Here is a 10263-nt window from a genome sequence, read left to right on the forward strand (position 1 = left end):
CTGACACCTGACCAGAAGGACCAATAAGGGGACAAGATACTTTCAAATCTGGGAGGGGGGAAAAAGTCGTCGTTGTTTTGTGTATGTATGTGTGTGTGTGCGCGCACGCGCTTTTTGCCGGAAAAGATCCAGGAGGCAGCCATCTAACTCCCTTGAATTAGTAAGTAATAACAGAAGAAATGCATTAGGTTACTTTTATTTTTGTTTGTGATTTCCTTTGCAAGAAGAGGGAGGCTATTCCTGAGTTGTAACTTTTTAAAGTTTGCCTAAAGGAGAGAGCTTTTATGTTCTAAATTCTTTCACCTTTTTTCTTTAATTAAAATTCTTCTTTTAAGAACCTGATTGATTTTTCATTGTTTTAAGATCCAAGGGTTTGGGTCTGTGTTCACCAGGACTAATTGGTGAGGATATATTCTCAAACCTTCCCAGGAAGAGGGGTGTAGGGGTTTGGGGGATTATTTGGGGAAGGTAGAGCTCCAAGTGGCTCTCCCTAAATGTTTGTTTAAATCACTTGGTGGTGGCAGCGTTACTTAATCTAAGACATAAGAGGGAAATTGTGCCTTGGGGAGTTTTTAACCTAAGCTGGAAAAAAATAAGCTTAGGGGGTCTTCATGCGGGTCCCCATGTCTGTACCGTAGAGTTCAGAGTGGGGAAGGAACCCTGACACACTCCATGCTATGAAGACTTTTTTTCACAACCATAACATCATTTGTTTTACACAAAAGCTAAGACACTTGAAAACAGTTTAGAGATTTGATAGAATCCCTTAGAGAGAGTCCACACATGCTTAGGGAAACACTGTGACCTCTTGCCAGCAGGTGCAGACCAGAAGAAAAAAAAAGCTAACTGGTAGGCCACAGTGGTTTCTGTTTGGAGCAGATGGGAAAGAATTTCTGCTGTCTATTTTGAGCCTTTTCTTGTAGCTCTTTCCTCTCTCCCCATTTTCTTTTCCCTCTACCATTATTGTTTGGATTGCTTTTTGGTCAACACCAAAAGCCTTTGTGAAAACAGCTCATGTATTCAATAGTCCTTGTTTTGTCCCCTGTTTGTTTCTCTTTCACTCTCACACTCCCACCACCATCCTTGGGCCCAGTGTCAGAGGCAAAGTGTGAGTAGGCATTAGTCAAGAGCAAGGAAGACCCATCATGCCTTGTCAGATCCCACAAGCAGGTATGTCCCATCCAAGATGAAAGGTAAATCTAGCGGCCTTTGTCACTGAGAAAAGGAGAAACCAGTGACCCTGTGGACCTCTCACCCTCGCTTCTGCCTCTGGAGGTGCCCTGGGACAGTCTTTCCCTGTCCCCCCAGATAGAGGAACATTTGGGGGACGTTGCAGCTGTTGCAAACTCCTTCCTCCGTCTCTCTCATGCTGGATAGATCTGTTCACATTGTAGGGGCCCTTGTTGCAGGATTTCTCTTAGAGCAGGAGTTCTCAACCTTTTTCTTCCTGAGGCCCCCAACGTGCAATAAAAATTCCTTTGCCCACCTGTGCCTCAACTGTTTATCTGCATATCCAGTAGCTTAAAAGCCAGGACTGACATTAGGGGATATCAAGGAGGGCACAGGAGGCCCCCCGAAGCTTTGTTGTTCAGGCTGTGGCTTCGGCCCCACCTGGCAGAGTTGGGCTTCGGCTTTCTTTCCTGGGCCCCACCAAGTCCAACACCAACCCTGCTCTCTGGTTTATTTTAACAGACCCCCTGAAACCTACTCGCAGACCCCCAAGGGGCCCTGGACCCCTGGCTGAGAACCACTGTCTTAGAGGAAACAACAGCCTTGAGCACTGCTGCATACACATAGAGTGAGCACCACATTGCACAAAGGGCAAGCTGAAGACACTCTCTTCCCCCTTTTCTGCAGTCCCCTCTGCGACCCTGTCCCTGCCCAAATGCACAAAGACTCAATTCAGACTTGCTGCCAGGCTATGAATTATGGAGTGCTGTTTGAGGCTCCTCATAACCCACTGCATAGTAGCATAGCATTTTCAGTAAGGAAGTAGAGAAAAACAGCACACTCTCAACACAGACACAGTTGGGCCTCGCAGTAACAGAAGATGGAGGAAGAGTCACGGTGGTAGCAGGAATTACTGTAGCAGCACTGAGGCCCAATAGCTATACTTGCTGGTTTCAAGGGTCTTTGAGGAAGGGGATGAGCAATGGAGAGGGATAAGCTGGTGGAGGAAGGGGAGCATCCTACATGCTTCCTTTTCCTCATTGCTGTGTGTATGCTTCCCCCTCCCCCCGCTATGGTGATGCATTCTGGTTTTGCATTTAAAAAATCTTGTCACCCTAAATGTGCCATAACAAGTGCTATTCAGTGTCTTTTACAGCAGGGTCTCTCGCTGGAAGAGTGCTTTGAAAGGGATAGTGTTTCCTTAAAATATGGAAAGAATCCTATGAGACAAATTATGCAATCCGCATGAAAGGAGCATTTCTGAATAGGAAAGGTGGTGCTACTAAAATGATCCTGCCTCTGAGGAGAAAAAAGCCAAATCAGAGAGCAGCAGCTGCATCTTCACTTTGAGGTGGAAACTATAAAATAATTATTCTAGCTTTGTGGGACAGTGTTTCTACAAGCAGAAAATTCATATAGCTGCTGCTCACATGCCTAGCCACGCGCATAAGCATCAGGCACTGCTGCTATGCCATTATCATCAGTGTAAGTACTTTGGCTAGGTTTTTTAAATCAATATTTCTTGGAACGATATGACCTAATGTGGTGTAAATAAAGTACCTACTAATTATTTATTATAAACAGTATCCTGCAGTTTGGCATTGCCATTCAGTCTATGTTGTGTACTTGAATCACTTGTTGTTTCTGATATGTGTTACTAATTGCCCATGGTTTAGTTACCCTTTTTCTTTAATTTCTGCACAATAATTAAGAGAACGTTAGATAGTGGTAGCGCTTAGACTTCTAATGATGTTAGTGTGTCTTTTGGATAATATCTGGATTTAATTATGTAAGAACCAAGGGTAAAGTTCTATGATTACAACCCTTTGTGTGTGCATACGGGGAACTGTATGCACTGTTATTACTAATAGGTCTGCCTGGCCCTTGAAAGAACAGCTCCCTGTCCTGTGAAGTTTACAATCTAATTTCCTGAAAACTAGTTGGGCGTTTTTCACTGGAAAACAGTAATTTGTCAAAACCAAAACTTTTCATGGCAACATTTTGGTTTTGACACAAATTTCATTGGGAAGATTTCTCAGGTCCAGGGTAGAATTTCTGGTCAAAATAAGAGACCACTTCTAGAATGGGCTAGATTGAGACTGATAGTTAGGGCACTAACCTGCCTATTCATTTTGTGGTTTCCACCTCAGTTCAGGTTGGGCACGGACTTGAACCTAGGTCTTCCACATCCTAGGCAAGTGTCTTAACCACCGTGGGTGGGTGTGGGTGTGAGTTAGTGAGAGAGAGAAAGAGAGAGAGAGATTGTTTGTTTGGGGGTGGGGGTTGGTATGTGAGAGAGAAAAAGTTCAAAAAGTCTAGGTGTCCTGATGCAGAATGAAAGCAAATGTCAAAACCCTGATTTCTTGCTAAATGGAATTCTGGTTTTCTGGCCAGCCCCAGTCAAATCAGAGTTAAAATAGACAAGGGGGAGGGAAAGGGAGCCGAGGAATTCAACAGTGAAGAGTAATGATAATTTGTATTTTTTGTATCTTCTTGCTTCAGGATTTGTTTGGGGAGTTGTGCTTAGAGTGCAAAAGGTCAAGTACAAGAATACGTGTAGATGATGTTAGCTGAAGAGAAAGTTAGTGGTGGAAAGCCAGCCAAACCAAGTGAGTTTTACAGGATGATTTGAAATATGAGAATGGAGTCACTTGGAAAATAAATTGCCAACAGAGTACAAGTGCCTTAAGCGTTGCTGTCTTTTAATGTAATTCACTAATGATTTTAGAATGACCTGTGTTCCACTCTACTGCAAATAGATTTTTGTGTGTGTTAATACACGTTGACTCGTGTTTTCTGACCCATAGCCTGACTCATTAATCCTTACTGACACCTAATATTGAATTTGGTGTCTCTAAATAGTTTCCATCTCTAATTTCCATCTCTCCTTATTAAATCTCTATCCTAGTGAATGGAGATAAAAATTATTTTACCTATTGCATAAAAATACTATCTTTACATGGTATCACATCTCAGTATTTAATTTTTTTAAAAGACATCCATAATGGTGTTTAAATACAGGGGGAAGGGTGTTGTATTTGATATTCACAGGGGTTTTGTGATTTGCCGACAGTTTTGTTCTCTTGGGGTGAGGGAATTTTTCCTTGAAGGTTACAAAGCCCCTGTTAATGCAACCACACAATGAAGTGCTGAGGATCTGCATTCATGAGCTACACATCTGCCTGCTTTTTGTTAAGCTCTGCAGGGGTCAGTATAGTGATATAAATTATTTCAGGCTCTTTTAATGTAGATATGACCTTCTACTCTATATTAAACAGATGACTGGAACCAGAGAGATAAGTCAGCGTGATTGCAGTTAATATTTGTAAGTAGCTCTATGCCTTTGAGATAGAAGGGAATGATCTTAAATGTGAAAATGTATCCTGCAAGTATAGAGGGATCAAAGGGAGGTCAGCTTGTGCTCAGACATCCTTTCATAACCTTTCAATCACAAAACTAGAATAAACCAACCTCAGTGGAAGTCTATTCAGTTAATGTATTTCAAGTAGACAATAAGTATTCCACTGAAACAAAGCAGTGGAAAACGCACCCTCATTGCAACTAAGGGATAGGCTACACACAAATCTGCACCCATGTAACCAAATTGATTACCTAAATCAATTTAGTGATTTTGGTATGTTGGGGTGGGAGATACTTACTTTGGAATAGAAGTGGCTAAAGTCAATTTTGCTATATCTAAAACTCAATAACAAATAAACTTTAGTCACTTCAATTCCAAAATAAGTGTTTTCCACATCAAGATTTGCACTGGAATAACAAGAGGGGTGATTTAAAAACCCACTTTCTTTGGTGATTATTTTAACTCACCCTTCTTGTTATATCTGGGTCTGGGTGTGGAGATGCCCTAAGTGTTAATCAGCAAGGAAATACTGTAAACAGAGTCAGGGAAAGTTAAAAAGAGTGAATTATAGCCAAAAATTCAGGGTGAAGACTCTAGCTTTTGAGCTATCAGCGTGCAGCTATCTAGAGTTGTCAAGGCTGGATCCCCACTTTGAACTTTAGGGTTCAAATGTAGGGGCCTGCATAAAAACTTCTAAGCTTATCTACCAGCTTAGCTTTGGTCCGCTGCCACCATCACAAGAATTCCCTCCCTGGGAAGCCTTGAGAAACCTTTCACCAATTCCCTGGTGAACACAGATCCAAACCCCCTTGGATCTTAAAACAAGGAGAAGTTAACCATCCCCCCTCCTTCCTTCCACCCTCCTTTCACCAACTCCTGGTGAATACAGATCCAAACCCCCTTGGATCTTAAAACAAGGAGAAATCAATCTGGTTCTTAAAAAAGAAGGCTTTTAATTAAAGAAAAAGGTAAAAATCATCTCTGTAAAATCAGTATGGAGAATACTTTACAGGGTAATCAAACTTAAAGAGCTCAGAGGACCCCCCTCTGTCTTAGGTTCAAAGTACAGCAAACAAAGATACACACTCTGGTAAAAAGGTACATTTACAAGTTGAGAAAACAAAGTAAATCTAAGACGCCTTGCTGTCTTTTTACTTACTAGTTTGAAATAGGAGAGACTTGTTTAGAAAGATGGGGAGAACCTGGATTGATGTCTGGTCCCTCTCAGTCCCCAGAGCGAACCACCCCTAAAACAAAGAGCACACACACAAACCTTTCCCCCCCCAAGATTTGAAAGTATCTTGTCTCCTTATTGGTCCTTCGGGTCAGGCGTCAGCCAGGTTACCCGAGCCTCTTAACCCTTTACAGGTAAAAGGATTTGCAGTCTCTGTACACAGAGAGCTGTTTCCCTTCCCTTCATAGTTATGACAAGAGTATTCTAGAAGATGTTTACATACCATTGCATGTAAAGTTTGCAACACCAAATTGGGGAAGCTACAAGGATTCCTGTCCTAGTATTGGGCTGCTACAGTAAACCTCTGTTTATGCAGTCTAAATTATGTTATCAGAACCTTTCTAAAGGGTGCTTAGTTGCTTATATTAGTATTTAGGCCAGGGGTAGGCAACCTATGGCACGCGTGCCAAAGGTGGCACACAAGCTGATTTTCAGTGGCACTCACACTACCCGAGTCCTGGGGACTCTGCATTTTAATTTAATTTTAAATGAAGTTTCTTAAACATTTTAAAAATCTTATTTACTTTACATACAACAATAGTTGAGTTATATATTATAGACTTTTAGAAAGAGACCTTCTAAAAAAGTTAAAATGTATTACTGGCATGCAAAACCTTAAATTAGAGTGAATAAATTAAGACTTGGCACACCACTTCTGAAAGGTTGCCGACCCCTGAATTAGGCCATGTCAACCCTGGCAGGCTAAATAGAGTTTTTAAACCATGTTTAAAACTGGTTCAGATAACAACACTGTACTAGCTCTACTGTAGATGAGGGACCGTAGTCTGAAGGCTAATAACTCAGTCATTTGGGCCTCGTTTACATGAGTATATCATGAAGCAATAGTGGGAGTACTGGTGTAGACTAGGTGCCAGTCTTCTTACCACCGTATTCTATCAACAGAGGATACCAGTGGCAGAGGCACATCTGGGACCAGGGCTGTCCCTACCCATACGCAAAGTATGCAGCTGTGTGGGGTACCAAATTTCCTGGTGCCCTGCGCAGCTGCGTGCTGCTCCAGCTCCTGCCCTGCCTTGCCTCTTCCCCACGGCCCCCGCCTCTGCTCGGCCCAAGCCCCACCTCTTCCCACCCCTGCTGTGCCCCAGCCCCACCCCCCCTCCACCCCTTCTCCAAAGCCCCCGCCCCTGCTCCACCCCAGCCCCGCCTCTTCCCGCTCCCGAGGACTGCAGCAGGGCCGGGCCTGCACTCACTGGTGGTGTGAAGTGCAGCGACTGGATCCCAGCCGCGCCACCAGTGAGTGCTGGGGGGCGGTTCCCCTCTGCCTTCCAAGCCAGCCCTCCCCCCGGAGGCCTGGGCGCCCCCCCCTCCTGTGAGGGGGCTGCGTAGGGCCCCAGAATAGCTGGGACCTGTCTGGGACCTTAGAAGGTTCAAACTGACATTAAGAGTCAGATAATTGTTTTAAGGTTTGGATGCCAGTCACCGTTAGAACTGATTTTAATAATCTAGGGTACTAGGTTTATCCCCTACTCTTGCTGAGCAGATCTTAACTTCCACTCAGACAGGAAGGACCTCAGTTAAATGTCTGATATGAAGGACAGCACTCGCTTGTGCTCACACATGATGAAACACTAAGTCCTGGTTTGGAGTTCAGCTCACAACTTCCTAAGATAACAAAACAGCAAATGGACAGATGAACACTAACTCTCAGTTAGAATTACCTCTTCCTACCCGGGGAGTAGGAGTAGAGACAGTGGTCGCATCAGGCAAGTTATTAAGGAGAAACCCTATGAAACAAGTCTGAGGGTTGAAATTCTGACAGCTTCATGGGACACAACAACTGAATTTCATTTCAGGAGTCATTAAAATAATTCCTAAATTCTGAACCCCAGGAAGAAAGGCATTTAGGTTTTTTTTTCTGAGTAATTTACATTTCAAATTTCTCTCCCCGGTCACTGATGCCTCTCTCAGCAGCTGTCTAGTCACGAATCACTCCTGTCATCTTAAGCATATTTTAACACTTCTAATGTGCTTTAAAAGACAGTGCTATTAAGCAAACAGTCTACACTGTTTACAACACCACTCTTTCCTTTCCCCCTCCCCCTCAAACCCACCACCTTTTTAAATTTTGATTTTTAGAAGCTAGGGCACAGGGGAATAAGATACAGGAAAATATGCCAAGATACAAAAAGTTGTATCCTAATGTTACGTCAGGTTCACATGTAAAACACAGAACTTCTGTCTGAATGGCAGAAGAGTTAGTAGCTCTTCAAATGCTGGTCCCCTACGTGTGTATTCCACACGTGAGTACGTATTTACTCCATGTGCCTGAGACTAGACACTTGTAGCAAGTAGTGTCGGTCTGCACCTGCACAGTTGCTCCCCTCATGCTCTGGACCAAGGGAATAAAGGGTGGCATGCACTGACGCCTCTCCAGTTCCTTCTTATTATCACATAGCCTAAGTCGGAATCCTCTGTTGTGTTAGAATCTCTCTCTTTTCAGAAGCTGTAAATGTATATTGTAAATAGTTTTTAGTCAGCTTAGACTTAGTGTTTTAATGGCTAGTATAGTTTGTTTAGTTCCTCCCACCCTTGTGGAGCTTCTCCTTGTGGAGAAGGAATATGCAGAGTCCCAGGATTTAAGAACAATATGTCTTGCCCCTGTTCCTTCTCAATCAGCAACAAACACCAGCACTACCTTGGGGAGGCTCACATGGCTGCTAAGTGCAGCATCTGCTGCTCCCTGAACCTGTGAGGAATGAGAGCTGTGTCTGTGAAAACATCTCACAGAGAAGGCCACGAGACCCCAATTGGATCCAGGCTGAGGAGATCCTCCTGTACAGCAGCCTCAGACTGTGAGCAGTGCCCTGCTGAGCACGAGCTCGAGAACAGAGGCCATATTAGTTATGCAAAAGAAACCCGTCTCACGAGAGTAGGGGACATGATCATAGGCATAAGGACAGGTCCCTGTCCAGATGTGCCTCTAAGAAAAATGATCTCTCCCATGTCGGTCCAAGTCAGGTGAGTCCTCGTGCATGGATCCTAAGGAATTAAGTCCACATAAATCTTCTGTCCAGGAAGGGAAGTTGCAAAGGAAAGAGGATCTGCTGGTACTGGCTTCATCTTGATCTCACAGGCCGAAAGATCAGCATCAGCTGGTTCTGACTGGGAGTTCTATGTTGGACCCCCCATTCAACGGTTCTGGTACATTCCAGATAGGATCCTCAGAGTACCAAGTCATTGGATGCACCAAATCAGCTGATCCTGACTCTGGGAACTCTGAACTCTGGGAAGGACTGAAACCTTTACCTCACCAGAGGACATTTTTGCCTTACCTTATCATCAGTCTCCTCTCCTGTTGGGCCAGTCCTCCTCAGAGATGTTTCAACACCAGAATAAACCTCTATGAGGAGAGGATGCTTTCCCACCATGTCCACAAGCTGGAGCATTCTTCCACTGGGGCTGGTGGCACTGCCGGTAGAACAGGAATCTACCTTCTCACTGGATGAATCTGTTGTTCCAGACAAACCTTTCCCCCTGAGGGAAACAAGTCCAGACAGAACACACTGGAGGTCTTGGAGCTGCCGTCCTCCTGGTTACAACTACCCAGGGGACCGTTGGTACCCAAAGCCTTGGCCACACATCCCCACCCTTGTCCGATCCTTCCAACTGGCCCTAGTGGGCTCCATGGACTCCATATACTAGACACCTGTGATGCATGGAGGAATCACACTGCCTCCATCGGAGTCTGCAGAGGAGAAAGTTGAGCCCGATCTGCTGGTCCCAATGGGTGTGTCATCCTCCTCACCAGATGAGGCAATTGCTCCATCATCCCCTTCTCTACCTGATGACCACAGGCAGTACCAGGAGCTTTTGCAGAGGGTGGCAGCTGAGCTCCAGATCCGTCATAAGGAGGTCCATGACACTCAACACAGTCTCTTGGACATCCTGCAACCCTCTGGCCTTAGTAGGGTGGCCATCCCAGTTAACTAGGACATTTTGGAACCCATCAGGATGGTGGGGCATGCCCATTCCTCCTGTGCGCCTACTCTGTAAAAATACTTTTTTGTTCCAACCAAAGGGGTAAAATTTTTATTTACACACCCATCCCCCAACTCCTTAGTGGTGCAGGAGGCTACAGAGAGGTCTAGGACAGCATCCCAAGTCGACTTCAACTGACAAGGGCATTAAATGCCTTGATTTTCCGGGGGGGAACGTATTTTCCTCAACCAGCCTCCAGTTCCACTCTTATGAGAAAATCCTTCATCGAGAGGTAGACTCCCTCCTTCAGTGAGGGCCCATAGAACAAGTGACATCCCAACATCCAGGAAACTAATTATACTCCCGATTTTTCATAGTTCCAAAGAAAAATGGAGGTTGGAGACTTATTCTGGATCTATGCCAACTAAATGTCTTTATTCACAAAGCAAAATTTTGCAGGGTGATACCGGCAATAATTCAATAATTCCTTCCCTAGAAGAGAACACATAGTTCATGGCTCTCAATATAAAAGATGCTTACTTTCATTTGGATTGTCACC

This window comes from Terrapene carolina, unplaced genomic scaffold (assembly GCF_002925995.2).
Source record: "Terrapene carolina triunguis isolate 2854851 unplaced genomic scaffold, T_m_triunguis-2.0 Scaffold66, whole genome shotgun sequence".
Lineage (NCBI taxonomy): Eukaryota > Metazoa > Chordata > Testudines > Emydidae > Terrapene > Terrapene triunguis.